The following is an 18,401-nucleotide window of genomic DNA, read 5'->3' as shown; positions in this document are numbered from 1 at the left end:
TCCCTCAAGGGTGTCCTGTGGGGGTGCTTCGGGAGTATGGGGTACTAAATCCCCTGATATGGGCTGTTCGGTCCCTGTACGACCGAAGTCAGAGTTTGGGCCTCAAATCCGGCAGTAAGTTGGACTCGTTTCCGGTGAGGGTTGGACTCCGCCAAAGCTGCCATTTGTCACTGATTCTGTTCATAACTTTTATGGACAGAATTTCAAGGCGCAGCCGAGGTGTAGAGGCGGTCCGGTTTGGTATACTGAGGCTTTTTGCTGATGAGGTGGTTCTGTTGGCTTCATCAAGCCGTGATCTTGAACTCTCACTGGAGCAGTTCGGAGCCAAGTGTGAAGCGGCTGGGATGAGAATCAGCACCTCCAAATCTGAGACCATGGTCGCGTGCCCTCTCCAGGTCGGGGATGAGATCATGCCCCAAGTGGAGGAGTTCAAGTATCTTGGGTTTTTGTTCACAAGTGAGGGAAGAATGGAACGGGAGCTCGCCAGGCGGATCGGTGCATCGTCTCCAGTGATGTGGACTTTGTATCGGTCCGTTGTGGTAAAGAAGGAGCTAAGCCAAAAGGCGAAGCTTTCGCTTTACCATTTGATCTACGTTCCTACCCTCACCTATGGTCATGAGCTGTGGGTTGAACAAGAACAAGATCCCGGGTACAAGCGGCCGAAATGAGTTTCCTCCGCAGGGTGTCCGGGCTCTCCCTTAGAGATAGGGTGAGAAGCTCTTTCATCCAGGAGCATCTCAGAGTAGAGCCGCTGCGCCTCCCCATCGAGAGGAGCCAGATGAGGTGGCTGGGGCATCTGATTTGGATGCCTCCCGTACGCCACCCTGTTGAGGTGTTGCGGGCACGTCCCACCCAGAGGAGACCCCGGGGACGACCCAGGACACGATGGACAAACTACATCTTTCGGCTGGCCTGGGAACGCCTCATGATCCCCCCGGAAGAGCTGGATGAAGTGGCTGGGGAGAGGGAAGTCTGCGCATCCCTGCTAAAACTACTGCCCCCGCGACCCAACCTCGGATAAGTGGTAGAAAATGGATGGATGGATGGAAGATCTAAATTTAAAATAACAAAGAAACACAAGGAAACAAAAAACTCACCACATAAGAAACATTACAGGACTATTGAAATGACACACAAACAAAGAAGAAAGCACAGAACTAAATACAAATAAACAGACAAGACAAGAAGGCACACCTTGACACGTCATGTGTGGCTGGAGGGAGCTGATCGCTTAGAACCAGTACGGCTTAAAGATGGAATTAGCATAAAAGGGAACCTAAATAACTTGTAAGATTTCCCACAAGAGCTTGATTATATACAATATCAACTTTTATAGTTGGCCAGTTTTTGTGTTGACAAAAAGAAAATAAGTACAGATAAAGACAATATTCCATTCTATAATCCATCCATCCATCCATCCATTTTCTGAGCCGCTTCTCCTCAATAGGGTCGCAGGCGTGCTGGAGCCTATCACAGCTATCATCGGGCAGGAGGCAGGGTACACCCTGAACTGGTTGCCAGCCAGTCGCAGGGCACAAAGAAATGGCCCGTACGGGGGTCAAACCCATGACCTTGGCGTTGTTAGCACCACGCTTGAGTCCAACTGAGCTTACCGGCCACGTCATTTTATAATCTTGGGGTTTATTTCAATATTAAATTTGTATTTATATCATGTTTTCTCAATTTAGTTTTGAAGGAAAACAAGCATTAGGATATGTATATGTTTTATGTATATGTGTCTGTATGTGTATTTATTTTTGTAAATGATTACTATTAGGGCGGCACGGTGGGAGAGCGTCAGCCTCACAGTTCTGTGGAGCGGGATTCAATCCCCGGCCCCGCCTGTGTGGAGTTTGCATGTTCTCCCCGTGCCTGCGTGGGTTTTCTCCGGGCACTCCGGTTTCCTCCCACATCCCAAAAACATGGATTAATTGGGGACTCTAAATTGCCCAGAGGTGTGAATGTGACTGCGAATGGTTGTTTGTTTGTATGTGCCCTGCGATTGGCTGGCAACCAGTTCAGGGTGTTCCCCACCTCCTGCCCGATGATAGCTGGGATAGGCTCCAGCACGCCCGCGAACCTGGTGAGGAGAAGCGGCTCAGAAAATGGATGGATGGATGGATTACTATTAGAAACATGAAGAGTCGTATGCCATGGTAAAATGGCAAACAGAGAAGGAGGTATTAAACATGGATAATTCCGAAGCCTACACTGTAATCTCCTTAAGATCCCGTCTTGGGCTAGCTTCCAGTGTAGTCTTCCTCAGTCGGCTTCTTCTGCTGTGATAATTAACAAACAGTCCGCTACGTGTCCAAAAAATTCATAGTGAATGGTCCCAGCTTTAATTGGTCAACTAAGACCTCCATCAACCTACCGTCAAGTAATTGTTATGATCCATGCAGTTCCTCTTTTGGAGCTTGGGCGGCGCCTTGTGCCTTGTCTCTCCCTCGCCGCTCTGTCTCCATAGCAATCAGCATCACCTGTGCAGTGCACCTGTCTTCAAGCAGCACTGATTACTGCCTGCATTTAAAGCCTGAATATTGACACCGGCTGACTCTTGTACTTCCAGTTTTTTTGTAGTATGAAAGTAACTATCCTACGACCCGCTACTGTACTCACCCGATTGTGTTCTTTCCTGTCTCCAGCATTCCTCCTGTGCCTTCCTCGGCAAAGAACAATGTCCCTGGTTGACTGGACAGGAACACCAACATGAATCTTCTCAATGCAGACAGACAAACTTGTAGGATGACTTTCTATTTTGACCATGAATGTAACAATAAAGTAACAATACATTGTGTTTGTTTATACACTGAACAAAAATATAAATGCAACACTTTAAAATATCTAAAACTTTTTCTACATGCACAAAAGGCAATTTCCCTCAAATATTGTTCACAAATATCTAAATCTGTGTTAGTGAGCATTTCTCCTTTGTCGAGATAATCCATCCCACCTCACAGGTGTGGCATATCAAGATGCTGAATAGACTGTGATTATTGCACAGGTGTGCCTTAGGCTGGCCACAATAAAAGGCCACTCTGAAATGTGCATTTTGTCGTCGTAACCGACTTGAGTGGGCAAATGCTCACAATCGATGGCGTCTGGCACTTTGGAGAGATGTTCTCTTCACGGATGAATCCCGGTTTTCATTGTTCAGGGCAGATGGCAGACAGCGTGCCTGGCATTGTGTGGGTGAACGGTTTGCTGATGTCAACATTGTGGATCGAGTGGCCCGTGGTGGCGGTGGGGTTATGGTATGGGCAGGCGTATCTTATGGGCAACGAACACAGGTGGATTTTATTGATGGCATTTTGGATGTACAGAGATACCGTGACGAGATACTGAGGCCCATTGTTGTGCCATTCATCCACCACCATCACCTCATGCTGCAGCATGATAATGCACAGCCCCATGTTGCAATGATCTGTACACAATTCCTAGAAGCTGAAAACATACCAGCTCTTGCATGGCCAGCATGCTCCCCGGACATGTCACCTATTGAGCATGTTTGGGATGCTCTGAATCGACGTATACGACAGCGTGTTCCAGTTCCTGCCAATAGCCATCAACTTCACACAGCCATTAAAGAGGCGTGTACCAAAATTCCACAGGCCACAATCAACAACCTGATCAACTCTATGCGAAAGAGATGTGTTGCACTGTGTGAGGCAAATGGTGGTCATACCAGATACTGACTGGTTTTCTGACCCCCCCCAGACCCCCAAAATAAAGCAAAACTGCACATTTCAGAGTGGCCTTTTATTGTGGCCAGCCTAAGGCACACCTTTGCAATAATCATGCTGTCTAATTAGTATCTTGATATGCCACACCTGTGAGGTGGGATGGATTGTCTCGACAAAGGAGAAATGCTCACTAACACAGATTTAGACATATTTGTTTACAATATTTGAGGGAAATGACCTTTTGTGTATATAGTAAAAGTTTTAGATCTTTTAAGACCAGCTCACAAAAAATGGGAGCAAAAACAAAAGTGTTGCGTTTATATTATTGTTCAGTGTATATTTAATTGCAAAATAAAATAAGTTATGCAACACATAAAAGGTCCTTCTTTAAGTCTAGTTTAAATTCACGTCAAGCTGGACACAATATGACAACCCAGCCAGGAAGTCAGACAAGAAAATACATTGAGTCAATTTAACGTAAAATGTATAAATTGCTATTGTATTAGCATCACTTACCGTATCAAAACAGGAACCGAATGAACAACAAATTAGCATTGGAAAAATTACCTTGAAAGAAAATTTTGAAAGTTTATACTACTTGAAACATAAGACTGGATCATGTTCACAAATGCCTCCAAAAAATATATATTCCAATTCAACAATTTTAACGTCATTTTCACTTCACTCAGTCTTTCGCATAAGATTGAGCGTCTGAATGTTGAGTTCCTGTTCAAACAAGATGGATGTGATGGGATTTATGGATCCATGAAGGACATGAAAGTTACGGTTCGACAGGGGGAAAGGGCATGCATGTCTGACACCACCAGCCCATCATCTGGGTCGGCATTAACGCTGCAATCCTGGAGAAGTTGCTCCATTGGTTGAAAGACAGTAAGGTTAATTAGATTAGACCAATGAAAACTGTTAATGCTTGTTTACCTTCAAAACTAAATAATTTCAGAGGAGAGGAATATTGAAATAAACCCTATCACAGATGCTGGCTTTTGAACTTTGCGTCCATAACAGTCCTGATGGTTCTTTTCCTCTTTGGCCCAGAGGACACAACGTCCACAATTTCCAAAAACAATCTGAAATGTGGACTCGTCGGACCACAGAACACTTTTCCACTTTACATCAGTCCATCCCAGAGAAGCCGGCGACGTTTCTGGGTGTTGTTGATAAATGGCTTTTGCTTTGCAGAGTAGCGTTTCAAGTTGCACTTACGGATGTAGCGCCGAATTGTATTTACTGTCATTGGTTTTCTGAAGTGTTCCTGAGCCCATGTGGTGATATCCTTTACACATTGATGTCGTTTTTTGATGAAGTGCCGCCTGAGGGATCGAAGGTCACGGGCATTCAATGTTGGTTTTCGGCCTTGCTGCTTACATGCAGTGATTTCTCCAGATTCTCTGAACCTTTTGATGATATTATGGACCGTAGATGATTAAATCCCTAAATTGCTTGCAATTTTACGTGACAAACATGACCCTGTCCCAGCTTTTTTGGAACGTGTTGCAGCCATAAAATTCTAAGTTAATGATTATTTGCTAAAAACAATAAAGTTTATCAGTTTGAACATTAAATATCTTGTCTTTGTAGTGTATTCAATTAAATATAGGTTGAACATGATTTGCAAATCATTGTATTCTGTTTTATTTATATTTAAGACAACGTCCCAACTTCATTGGAATTGGGGTGTATTAGTAAGTAAATTCAAAGTAAATAAGCAAAGAACAGGATTTGGCAATACTACATTTGCAACAATATTTTACTTTAGCTTTAAATATCTATATCTAAAAACATCTGAAAAGGCATCTGAACACCCCCCTTTTGATGTTTTCATGTTAAAGAACAGCATTATCTAAATCGCAGCATTGTCTGCTTATCCTGAACTTGCTTCTCGTTGCTTGCCTGCCTGACACACACTGTGCATACATTTACTTCCATAAATGACCAGAAAAGCAAAAAACACATAAATCACTCTAAAGTTACACTGATGTTCATCAAAAACTTCTACTAATATGTATGTCTGGGTCTGTAGCAAGGCATCTGGGGGCATCTGGATCAACTGTAGATCTGCATATTGAGGAACTATGCCCAAAAGTATGAACTCAACAATCTCAATTTTTCTTTTTCTTTTTTAATGACATTACAGAAAAGTAACAGTGATATCAACAAAAAGAAAAATGTGATGGTTACACTGAAACTGGAAATGATGACAGTGGTAGCATAGCAACAAAATAGATGCTTATGGCTATGTCCTGGCTGCTCTGTACAACATCATGATGTTGACAACATGATACAATAATAATGATATAAAGAGAACGGAATATGGTGTGAAATATTTGGTGTTTTAAATCTTTATGAGCAGTGACCCAAGTAGTTAACGTCTTCTTCATCAAGACAACACAATTAGGACTTATTATAAATAGAACTCTCCCACTCCACTTCCCTATATGGTGAAGGATTTTTGATTTACTCCGTTTAAAGGTTTAAAATGCAACTGCTCTCATTTTTCAGCTCTAACTAAAGTTTAAAAATTATTTTTGAACAAAAAGAAAAACTGCAATGTTATTTATCCAGTCATTAATTTTGCTTACCCCTCATTTGGTTAAAGGAAGCTGTAGCCTTTCCCAGCTGACTTATGAGGATGAAAGGTAGTGTACCCCCTGGACTTGCTGCCAGTCATTCATAGGGCTGGTGTTATTTTTGTTTCCCAACTGATGTACTCAACTGCATCGCTCAACAATCTCAGTTTAAAAGAAGTTTTCGAAACAAAATCAGAAACCTCGCAGTTAAATTCATTCATCCATTTTCTGAGCTGCTTCTCCTTACAAGGGTCGTGGGTGTGCTGGAGCCTAGCCCAGCTATCATCAACATCCATCAACCTTCTCTTTGGTCTTCCTCTAGCTCTCTTGCCTGGCAGCTCCATCCTCATTATCCTTCTAACAATATATTCACTCTCTCTCCTCTGGTCGTGTCCAAACCATAGAAGTCTGCTGTCTCTAACTTTGTCTCCAAAACATCGAACCTTGGCTGTCCCTCTGATGAGCTCATTTCTAATCCTTATTCAACCTGGTCACTCCGAGAGAGAATCTCAACATCTTCATTTCTGCCACCTCCAGCTCTGCTTTCTGTTGTCTCTTCAGTGCCACTGTCTCTAATCCGTACATCATGGCTGGCCTCACCACTGTTTTATAAACTTTGCCCTTCATCCTAGCAGAGACTCTTCTGTCACATAACACACCTGACACCTTCCTCCACCCGTTCCAACCTGCTTGGACCCGTTTCTTCACTTCCTGACCACACTCACCATTGCTCTGGACTGTTAACCCCAAGTATTTAAAGTCCTCCACCCTTGCTATCTCTTCTCCCTGTAGCCTCACTCTTCCCCCTCCATCCCTCTCATTCATGCACATATATCTGTTTTACTTCGGCTAATCTTCATTCCTCTTCTTTCCAGTGCATGCCTCCATCTTTCTAACTGTTACTCCAGCTGCTCCCTTCTTTCACTGCAGATCACAATGTCATCTGCAAACATCATAGTCCACGGGGATTGCAGTCTAACCTCATCTGTTAGCCTATCCATCACCACTGCAAAAAGGAAGGGGCTCAGGGCTGATCCCTGATGCAGTCCCACGTCCACCTTAAATTCGTCTGTCACACCTACAGCACACCTCACCGCTGTTCTGCTGCCCTCGTACATGTCCTGTATTATTCTATCATACTTCTCTGCCACTCCAGACTTCCGCATGCAGTACCACAGTTCATCTCTGGGTACTCTGTCATAGGCTTTCTCTAGATCTACAAAGACACAATGTAGCTCCTTCTGACCTTCTCTGTACTTTTCCATCAACATCCTCAAGGCAAATAATGCAACTGTGGTACTCTATCTAGGCATGAAACCATACTGTTGCTCGCAAATACTCACTTCTGTCCTGAGTCCAGCCTCCACTACTCTTTCCTATAACTTCATTGTGTGGCTCATCAACTTTATTCCTCTATAGTTGCCACAGCTCTGCACATCAACTTTATTCTTAAAAATGGGCACCAGTACACTTTTCCTCCATTCCTCAGGCATCTTCTCACACACTAGAATTCTATTGAACAAGCTGGTCAAAAACGCCACAGCCACCTCTCCTAGATGCTTCCACACCTCCACAGGAATGTCATCAGGACCAACTGCCTTTCCATTTTTCATCCTCTTTAATGTCTTTCTAACTTCCCCCTTACTAATCATTGCCACTTCCTGGTCAACCACACTTGCCTCTTCTACTCTCCCTTCTCTCTCATTTTCCTCATTCATCAACTCCTCGAAGTATTCTTTCCATCTAGCTAGCACACTGCTGGCACCAGTCAACATATTTCCATCTCTATCCTTAATCACCCTAACCTGGTGCACATCCTTCCCATCTCTATCCCTCTGTCTGGCCAGCCTGTATAGATCCTTTTCTCCTTCTTTAGTGTCCAACCTGCCATACATGTCACCATATGCCTCTTGTTTGGCCTTTGCCACCTCTACCTTTGTTTTGTTTCGCATCTCAATGTATTCCTTTCGCCTCTCCTCGGTCCTCTCAGTGTCCCACTTCTTCTTAGCTAACCTTTTTCCTTGTATGATTTCCTGTACTGTGAGGTTCCACCACCGAGTCTCCTTCTCTCCTTTCCTGCCAAAAGATACACCAAGTACTCTCCTGCCTGCCTCTCTGATGACCTTGGCTGCAGTGGTCCAGTCTTTTGGAAGCTCCTCCCGTCCACCGAGAGCCTGTCTCACCTCTTCCCGAAAAGCTGCACATACAGAGCCTGATTTACTAAAATCCCAAAACCCAAATCGTGGGTGCTAAATTGCATGTTCACTTACTCTTACACATTGTGTGCGCTGTTGGCAACAGGTGTAAAAGTGGTAAAGTGTGACTTTTAAAAAAAGAGGGCACTCCGGTTTCCTCCCACATTCCAAAAACTTGCATGGTAGGTTAATTGAAGACTCTAAATTGCCCGTAGGTGTGGATGTGAGTGCGAATGGTTGTTTGTTTCTATGTGCTCTGCGATTGGCTGGCAACCAGCCAGCGTGTACCCCGCCTCCTGCCCGAAAATAGGAAAGCCTCCAGCACTCCCGCGACCCTTGTGAGGATAATCAGCTCAGAAAATGGATGGATGGATGGTTTTGCACTATAGTTATCTCTCATGGTTTTCACAATGGAAAATCAGAGATCACCGCATGTGCAAAATGAAGTTTGAGTGATTGAATTTGAAGTGTTCATGGAAAAAAAACCATTACTGAGTAACATCCATCCATCCATCCATTTTCCGAGCTGTTTCTCCTCACTTGGGTCCCAGCTGTCATCGGGCAGGAGGCGGGGTACAACCTGAACTGGTTGCCAGCCAATCGCAGGGCACATACAAACAAACAACCAGTCACACTCACAGTCACACCTATGGGCAATTTAGAGTCTCCAATTAATGCATGTTTTTGGGATGTGGGAGGAAACCGCAGTGCCCAGAGAAAACCCATGCAAGCACGGAGAGAACATGCAAACTCCCCACAGGCGGGGCCGGGGATTGAACCCGGGTCCTCAGAAGTGTGAGGCTGACACTCTAACCAGTCGTCCACCATGCCGCCTATTGATTAACAGAAATTAATAAATCTATCGCGTCAATAATTTTAGGACCCGATAAACCTCATGGTTTAACCAGTGCCCATTACATGTAACATTAAAACTTTAAAACTGAGGCTGGTTAGCACATCTGCATTAAAATTCTCAGGACCTGGGTTCAAATCTGGCCTTGCTTATGTGGAGTTTGCATGTTCTCCCCGTGCGTGCTTGTTTTTTTTTCTCTGGGTACTCCGGTTTCCTCCCACATCCCAAAAACATGCATGGTAGACACGCAAGCCCATTGGTGTGAATGTGAGTACGACTGGTTCTTTCTTTATATGTGCCCTGCGACTGGCTGGCGATCAGGTCAGAGTGTACGCTGCCTCTTGCCCAAAGTCAGCTGGGATAGGCTGCAGAATGTCCACGACCCTATTCAGGACAAGCGGTTCAGAAAATGGATGGATAGATAAAAACTGCTCTGGGAGAGGCCAGCACCAGACAGTTATCACAGTGCACTAATATGTCCTAGATGTAAGGAGATGAGTTAAAAGGAGTTTTGTCATATGTGATATGGCATGACTCCTTCTTGTGACTGGGCCCTCTTAGATCATCTAGAAGCTAAACAATTGCATTGCTGAATCGATGACATGATTCACTGATGGTGTAGTGGTATACTTGCCTGACTTTGGTGTGGGCAGCGTGGGTTCAGTTCCCACTCAGTGATGGTGTGAACGTGAGTGTGAATGTGCCCTGTGACTGACTTGCGACCAGATCAGGGTGTAGTCCACCTTTAGCCCGAAGTCAGCTGGGATAGGATCCAGCGTCCCGCGACCCTAACCAGGATAAGCGGTGTTCAAAATGGATGGAATAGATGACATGTTGTGATAATTTTTGTTTCTGGCGTTTCAAAAATGTTTACAAGAGCTGTAAAGATCTGTTATCCTCATTTTACCTGTGCCTGCCTGTCATGATTATGCAGGCTGGTGCCCTTTACAATTGCAGTTGCAATTAAAATTAGCCATCGCATTTACATGTGCTAAAGTCATTTACTTCTCATATATCCATCCATCCATCCATTCTCTACCGCTTATCCGGGTCGGGTCGCGGGGGCACTAGCTTCAGCAGGGACGCCCAGACTACCCTCTCCCCAGCCACTTCATCCAGCTCTTCCGGGGGGATCCCGAGGCGTTCCCAGGCCAGCCGAAGGATGTAGTCTCTCCAGCGCGTCCTGGGTCGTCCCCGGGGTCTCCTCCCGGTGGGACATGCCCGGAACACCTCACCAGGGAGGCGTCCGGGAAGCATCCGAATCAGATGCCCCAGCCACCTCATCTGGCTCCTCTCAATGCGGAGGAGTAGCGGCTCTACTCTGAGATCCTCCCGGATGACCGAGCTTCTCACCCTATTTCTAAGGGAGAGCCCGGACACCCTGCGGAGGAAACTCATTTCGGCCGCTTGTATCCGGGATCTTGTTCTTTCGGTCACGACCCACAGCTCATGACCATAGGTGAGGGTAGGAACGAAGATCGACTGGTAAATTGAGAGCTTCGCCTTTCGGCTTAGCTCTTTCTTTACCACAACGGACCGATACAAAGTCCGCATCACTGCAGACGCTGCACCGATCCGCCTGTCGATCTCCCGTTCCATTCTTCCCTCCCTCGTGAACAAGACCCCAAGATACTTGAATTCCTCCACTTGGGGCAGGATCTCATCCCCGACCTGGAGATGGCATGCCACCCTTTCCCGACTGAGGACCATGGTCTCAGATTTGGAGGTGCTGATTCTCATCCCAGCCGCTTCACACTCGGCTGCGAACTGCTCCAATGAGAGTTGGAGGTCACGGCTTGATGAAGCCAACAGAACCACATCATCTGCAAAAAGCAGAGATGCAATACTGAGGCCACCAAACCGGACCCCCTCTACGCCTCGGCTGCGCCTAGAAATTCTGTCCATAAAAGTTATGAACAGAATCGGCGACAAAGGGCAGCCTTGGCGGAGTCCAACCCTCACCGGGAACGAGTCCGACTTACTGCCGGATATGCGGACCAAACTCTGACTCCGGTCGTACAGGGACCGAACAGCCCGTATCAGGGGGTTCGGTACCCCATACTCCCGAAGCACTCTCCACAGGACTCCCCGAGGGACACGGTCGAACGCCTTCTCCAAGTCCACAAAACACATGTAGACTGGTTGGGCGAACTCCTATGCACCCTCGAGGACCCTGCCGAGGGTGTAGAGCTGGTCCACTGTTCCACGGCCAGGACGAAAACCACACTGCTCCTCCTGAATCTGAGATTCGACTTCCCGACGGACCCTCCTCTCCAGCACCCCTGAATAGACCTTACCAGGGAGGCTGAGCAGTGTGATCCCCCTGTAGTTGGAACACACCCTCCGGTCCCCCTTCTTAAAAAGGGGGACCACCACCCCAGTCTGCCAATCCAGAGGCACTGTCCCAGATGTCCACGCGATGTTGCAGAGGCGTGTCAACCAGGACAGCCCCACAACATCCAGAGCCTTTAGGAACTCCGGGCGAATCTCATCCGCCCTGCCACCGAGGAGCTTTTTAACTACCTCGGTGACCTCAAACCCAGAGATAGGAGAGCCCGCCTCAGAGAACCCACACTCTGCTTCCCCATGGGAATGCGTGTCGGTGGAATTGAGGAGGTCTTCGAAGTATTCTCCCCACCGACTCACAACGTCCCGAGTCGAGGTCAGCAGCGCCCCATCCCCACTATACACAGTGTTGGTGGTGCACTGCTTTCCTCTCCTGAGACGTCGGATGGTGGACCAGAATTTCCTCGAAGCCGTCCGGAAGTCTTTCTCCATGGCCTCACCGAACTCCTCCCATGCCCGGGTTTTTGCTTCAGCGACCACCAGAGCTGCATTCCGCTTGGCCAGCCGGTACCCATCAGCTGCCTCAGGAGTCCCACAGGCCAAAAAGGCCCGATAGGACTCCTTCTTCAGCTTGATGGCATCCCTCACCGTTGGTGTCCACCAACGGGTTCGGGGATTGCCGCCACGACAGGCACCGACCACCTTACGGCCACAGCTCCGGTCGGCCGCCTCAGCAATGGAGGCGCGGAACATGGTCCACTCGGACTCGATGTCTCCCGCCTCCCCCGGAACATGAGCAAAGTTCTGTCGGAGGTGGGAGTTGAAACTCCTTCTGACAGGGGATTCTGCCAGACGTTCCCAGCAGACCCTCACAATACGTTTGGGCCTGCCACGTCGGACCGGCATCTTCCCCCACCATCGGAGCCAACTCACCACCAGGTGGTGATCAGTTGACAGCTCCGCCCCTCTCTTCACCCGAGTGTCCAAGACATGCGGCCGCAAGTCCGATGACACGACCACAAAGTCGATCATCGAACTGCGACCTAGGGTGTCCTGGTGCCAAGTGCACGTGTGGGCACCCTTATGCTTGAACATGGTGTTCGTTATGGACAATCCGTGACGAGCACAGAAGTCCAATAACAGAACACCGCTTGGGTTCTGATCGGGGGGGGCCGTTCCTCCCAATCGCGCCCTTCCAGGTCTCACTGTCATTGCCCACGTGAGCATTGAAGTCCCCCAACAGAACAATGGAGTCCCCAGCGGGAGCGCTCTCCAGCACCCCCTCCAAGGACTCCAAAAAGGGTGGGTACTCTGAACTGCTGTTTGGTGCATAGGCACAAACAACAGTCAGGACCCGTCCCCCCACCCGAAGGCGGAGGGAGGCTACCCTCTCGTCCACCGGGGTGAACCCCAACGTACAGGCGCCGAGCCGGGGGGCAATAAGTATACCCACACCTGCTCGGCGCCTCTCACCATGGGCAACTCCAGAGTGGAAGAGAGTCCAACCCCTCTCGAGAGGACTGGTACCAGAGCCCCAGGTGTGTGTGGAGGCGAGTCCGACTATATCGAGTCGGAACTTCTCGACCTCACACACCAGCTCGGGCTCCTTCCCTGCCAGAGAGGTGACATTCCACGTCCCTAGAGCCAGCTTCTGTAGCCGGGGATCGGATCGCCAAGGTCCCCGCCTTCGGCCACCGCCCAGCTCACACTGCACCCGACCCCTATGGGCCCTCCCACAGGTGGTGAGCCCATGGGAAGGGGGACCCACGTTACCCTTTCGGGCTGTGCCCGGCCGGGCCCCATGGGTGCAGGCCCGGCCACCAGGCGCTCGCCTTCGAGCCCCACCACCAGGCCTGGCTCCAGTGGGGGGCCCCGGTGGCCCGCGTCCGGGCAAGGGAAAACGAAGTCCATTGTTTGTCGTCATCATTAGGGGTCTTTGAGCCGTGCTTTGTCTGGTCCCTCACCTAGGACCTGTTTGTCATGGGTGACCCTGCCAGGGGCATAAAGCCCCAGACAACTTAGCTCCTAGGATCACTGGGACACACAAACCCCTCCACCACGACAAGGTGACGGCTCAAGGAGGGGACTTCTCATATACTCCTACCAAAATGCAGAAGATGAACTGCACAGCCATTTTCCGCATTTGGCAGACGCAATTTTGGAGGCACCTGGTTAATAGATTAGCATCCACATCAGTTTGTGTGATCAAGCCGAACTTTTACTCAATCAGCCACAAACTGTAACGACTGTACAACAGGCTAAACCTTGGGTTGGGAATCTCTGGCATGAGGCCCATTTAATACATATCTAGATCCACAATTTTTGTTTTCAATTCAAAAACGATATCTTTACAGCCCTCCCGATTCGATACGATATGATTCGATTCAGTATTGGAGCAATACAATTCTCGATTCAGTTAACATTTGCACATGTAGATGCTAATTGTAAAGAACCTTGACTTGGCTTGCCTTAACCCAATTCTATAAAATGTAAAAGACCACTTAACCCTGAGCATTGTTGCTTTATGGCACTGCAAATATATACTTACACCATGCCATTCAAGCTCGGACTGCCACTGCTCACACACGCTGCTTTTTTTAGGATCACACAGTACCAGCACTGGATCGTATAAGTGAACCGCGAGGACTCGAGAAGAAGCATTAGTTTGCTGAGTTATAGCCCGTGGAAATTGCCAAGATGTACCCACGATTCCCGTATTGTCTACAATCTTGTTTAAAATCTGCAGCACACATTTCACCGCCGACCCCGGTGTCGACGGCGGACTTGAGATAAGGTACGTAACCTGACGTTGCATTCAATGTTTATGACTCCTGGGGGAATGCTACATTGCTATTGCTGCGACCACAAAAGTAGTTTAACTACCGATTAGCTATTTCATGTTGAAATAGTGACGCTACGGAGAAATTTAGTTAAACTAGTAGTGTCGCCAGTATCCACCACTGCTGCATTTGGCCGTAAACATAACGTTACCTGCGGAGCACAGCGCAAGACCTCTCATGCTTGAGGAACAACAAGAGGAAAACCATAAAGCCTCAGGAAACCGATTTCTAGCCTCACTACATCCGGTCCACACCCCTACAACCGATGTATCTCAAGAATTCTTGGCGGATTTTGGATCGATAACGGAGTCTGCAGTCATATAACAGTCATATCTCTCGCCTTTACGAACAGATATCTGGTCAGATCGGTTTATCCTTTCCAAACGTAGCTAAACCCCAAGCTTTTTGTTACTGTATTGTTTATTCTGGGTTTTTTTTGTTTGTTTTGTTTTGTTCTTTATCGGTTTTTACAGCATGGATGGTTATAAAAGCAGTCTTTACACACATGCATTTAGAATATGCATGATAAACTAAATTATGCCCATCTTGTTCCAAAGAGCCCAGCTGATGTCGTCAGTGGCAGATGTATTTGATTTGGAAAGTGAAGTGAAGGAAACAGTCGAGGATCTCCTGTTAAGAGTTTTAAGCAGCGGCAGCTGACATTGAGAGCAGCCTCAGTGGTGTCGGTAAATGTGACCCTGAGTATGTGACCTTTAAACCTGCCTCGGGAGCAGGCCTCACAGCAGGGAGAAAAATGACACATTGCCCTACCCCCACAGATCCATGAGGGAGATAACAGCTAACCCACTCAGTCAGAACAATAGGGCATCCTCACCAAGCAATTTGGAAATGCAAAATATTTTGACCAGAGGCCTGGTTATGAATGTGGTTAAGAATCTTATTACATAAAGCGATAAATCACTTGTCCCTTTAAGATATAAAAGAATTACCAGTGTGGTCAGTAAACAATATTTGACCCAAAACCAATATGCAAAGTTTTCTAATCATGTGATGCAAGTCTCCTGATTTTCTGTTAATAAAAGACACTACAATAAAAAAATGATGGAATAATAATTATACTGAATTGAATTGTATAGCACAGCCCTTCTGCAAGGTCCAAAACTCCCCATTATATTTTGTGGGGTTGTGTCATTGCCCTGGGTAATACCTTGTAGTTCTATGATGGCCCCATTAAAGCTGAAAAGAGCGAGGAGATTTCACAGCAACAAATGTTGCCTTCAAGACAACCTCTCTAGGGATACCATGCATATTTCATAAAGACCACATTAGAAAAGGCATGGATGTGGAAGGAGGCAATTTGTTAAGCCGTTGCAATTTGTTAAGCCGTTGTCCTTTTGTTTGGTTGTCAATAGCTTTACCATTCTTGCATCGTGTTAATGAGCTGGTTAGCCTATTTAGATATAATAAATTATCTATACAACACCATTACTTTCCTAATATGTACACATTGGGTTATTTGATAATAAATCCTGATTATTCAAGACAGCAATATTAACTTTTTTTTACAATCATGTACCATGGTTTTGTTCATACGATATTTTAAAAATATATTTACATTTTTAAAACCTGTTCTGCTACTGTTTTGTATTTCAATTTGTATTCGGAAACAAAGGTGACTGCAAAATTGATATCTGCAACATTTGATTTATACAAGGATTTATTCGATAACAACTCAATAAGGTGGATTTAGATCAGGCAACTCAAGTTTCCACCTGAGTTTATAACAACTAATCTCAGGCCAGATCTTTTTTTTTTTGTGGTCAACTTCACACAAGTGCATGATTATTATTTAACTAACTGTACCATAGGAGGCTGCAGTTGGAGAAGCATATAAGCGAGAAAATGTTTATATATATCGAGATAGTTATAGAAGCACATCAAAGTACTTCTATAACTTAAAAACGTTATACACAGGTGCTCCCTGTAGAGGTTGCCTGCAGAGGGTTCATAGCCAAATCTACAACTCGGCTCCAAAAAGGGATGAGACTTAAGGTCAGGCCTTCAAGCAAACCATCAGGTCACTATTGGAGCAGCAGGTGGATTTGGATCAAGAGGAAGGACTCCAACTGGGCTAAAAAGCTCATCAAAAGGGGAAGGGGGCATACCTGGGATGCCAGGTCTTGCCGTGAGCCCTCTGGAGGTGTCGTGGGCCTATCAATGAAACACTGAAGAAGGAGGGTACCCACCAGATGACCAGATGAAGTGATAACCTTTCTCCCCACTCAACAACAAGTGCTGATTATTAGGGATATTAACATCAAGTCCTATGAGCCCAACTAATGATAAGTTACTAATTAAACCTTCTGGGGTGTAACTGTATTTCAAATTTAATTCACAGTATCAATGTGCAAAAATAGCAAAGGCTCCTTTTGCATCATTGTTTCAACAATCAGTCAGTGATGTGTTTATAGGCCAGATGAACATGATTGTTACTGTATGTAAATTTCATCAACTGGTTCCTATCAAGCACTACATACTGCAGTAGTTAATAGTACACAATTATGCTAGTCCATCAAGTATTCATTTTTTATAATAATAATAATAATAATAATAATAATAATTATTATTATTATTATTATTATTATTATTATTATTATATCAGATATTGTAATTCAGAACAAGCATAACAATAACTATGGCAGCGTGCACCAAATGGTCACATGGTGTGTCGGTTGGCAAAAAGGCCGTACAATTTAATGGCCGACCGGGAGTCACCGAGTTATTAACGCTTAGTTTCATTCAATAATAAAAGGTAGTGCCATGTTGCGTTATGGGCTGTACATACTGATTTGATGAGAATGATTCTAAGAGCTTTTACGGCATCCCAAAGAAAACTGAAGTTCATTGAAAGCTTTACGTGCAGCCATTACGTGAACATGAATGTGATGTGAGATGTACAGTATCTTCAAAACAAAAGATCAACAAAGCGGCAGGCCCGGATCTCTGTCCCCATCCTGCCTCAAGGTTTGCGTGGACCAGCTTGCTCCAGTCTTCATACAGATCTTCAATAGTTCTCTTTATCCGTGGGAATTACCATCCTGTTTCAAACGCTCCACCATCATCCCAGTCCCCAAGAAACCTGCAATCTCGGGTCTGAATGACGACACGCCTGTCACCCTGACAGCTGTTATCATGAAGTCCTTTGAACGCCTCATGCTGGACCACCTCAAGAACGTCACAGAACCCCTGCTGGACCCCTTGCACAGGTCTGTGGATGACACAGTCAACTTAGGACTGCATTTCATCCTAGAAAACTTCGACGCCGCAGGGACCTACGCAAGGATCTTGTTCGTGGACTTCAGCTCTGCATTCAACACCATCATCCCCCAACTCCTCTCCTCCAAGCTTCTCCAACTCAGCGTCTCGCCTGCCATCTGCCAGTCGATTTAGAGCTTCCTGATGGGCAGGAGCACAGCAGGTGAGCCTGGGGGACACTACCTCATCCACACGCACCATCAGCACCGGGGCCCCCCAACAATGTGTCCTCTCTCCGCTGCTCTTCTCTCTTTACATGAACGACTGCACCTCAACACACCCGGCTGTCAAACTCCTGAAGTTTGCAGATGACACCACAGTCATCGGCCTCATCAAAGACGGTGACGAGTCTGCATATCGACAGGAAGCGGAGCAGCTGGAGCTTTGGTGCAGCCAACACAGCCTGGAGCTGAACACGCTCAAAACTATAGAGCTCATCGTGGACTTCAGGAAGCATCCTTCACCACAGCTGCCCCTCACGCTGTCCAACTGCTCCGTGTCAACCGTCGAGACCTTCAAGTTCCTGAGAATTACAGTCTCAGGATCTGAAGTGGGAGACCAACATCAACTCCAGTCCCAAAAATGACCAGAGGAGGATTCACTTCCTGTGGCTTCTGAGAAAGCACAGCATGCCACAGGAGCTGTTGAGGCAGTTCTACACAACAGTCATCGAATCAGTC

This window comes from Phyllopteryx taeniolatus, chromosome 7 (assembly GCF_024500385.1).
Source record: "Phyllopteryx taeniolatus isolate TA_2022b chromosome 7, UOR_Ptae_1.2, whole genome shotgun sequence".
Taxonomy (NCBI): Eukaryota; Metazoa; Chordata; class Actinopteri; order Syngnathiformes; family Syngnathidae; genus Phyllopteryx; species Phyllopteryx taeniolatus.
The sequence above is the reverse complement of the archived record's forward strand: the minus strand, read 5'-3'. Positions refer to the sequence as shown.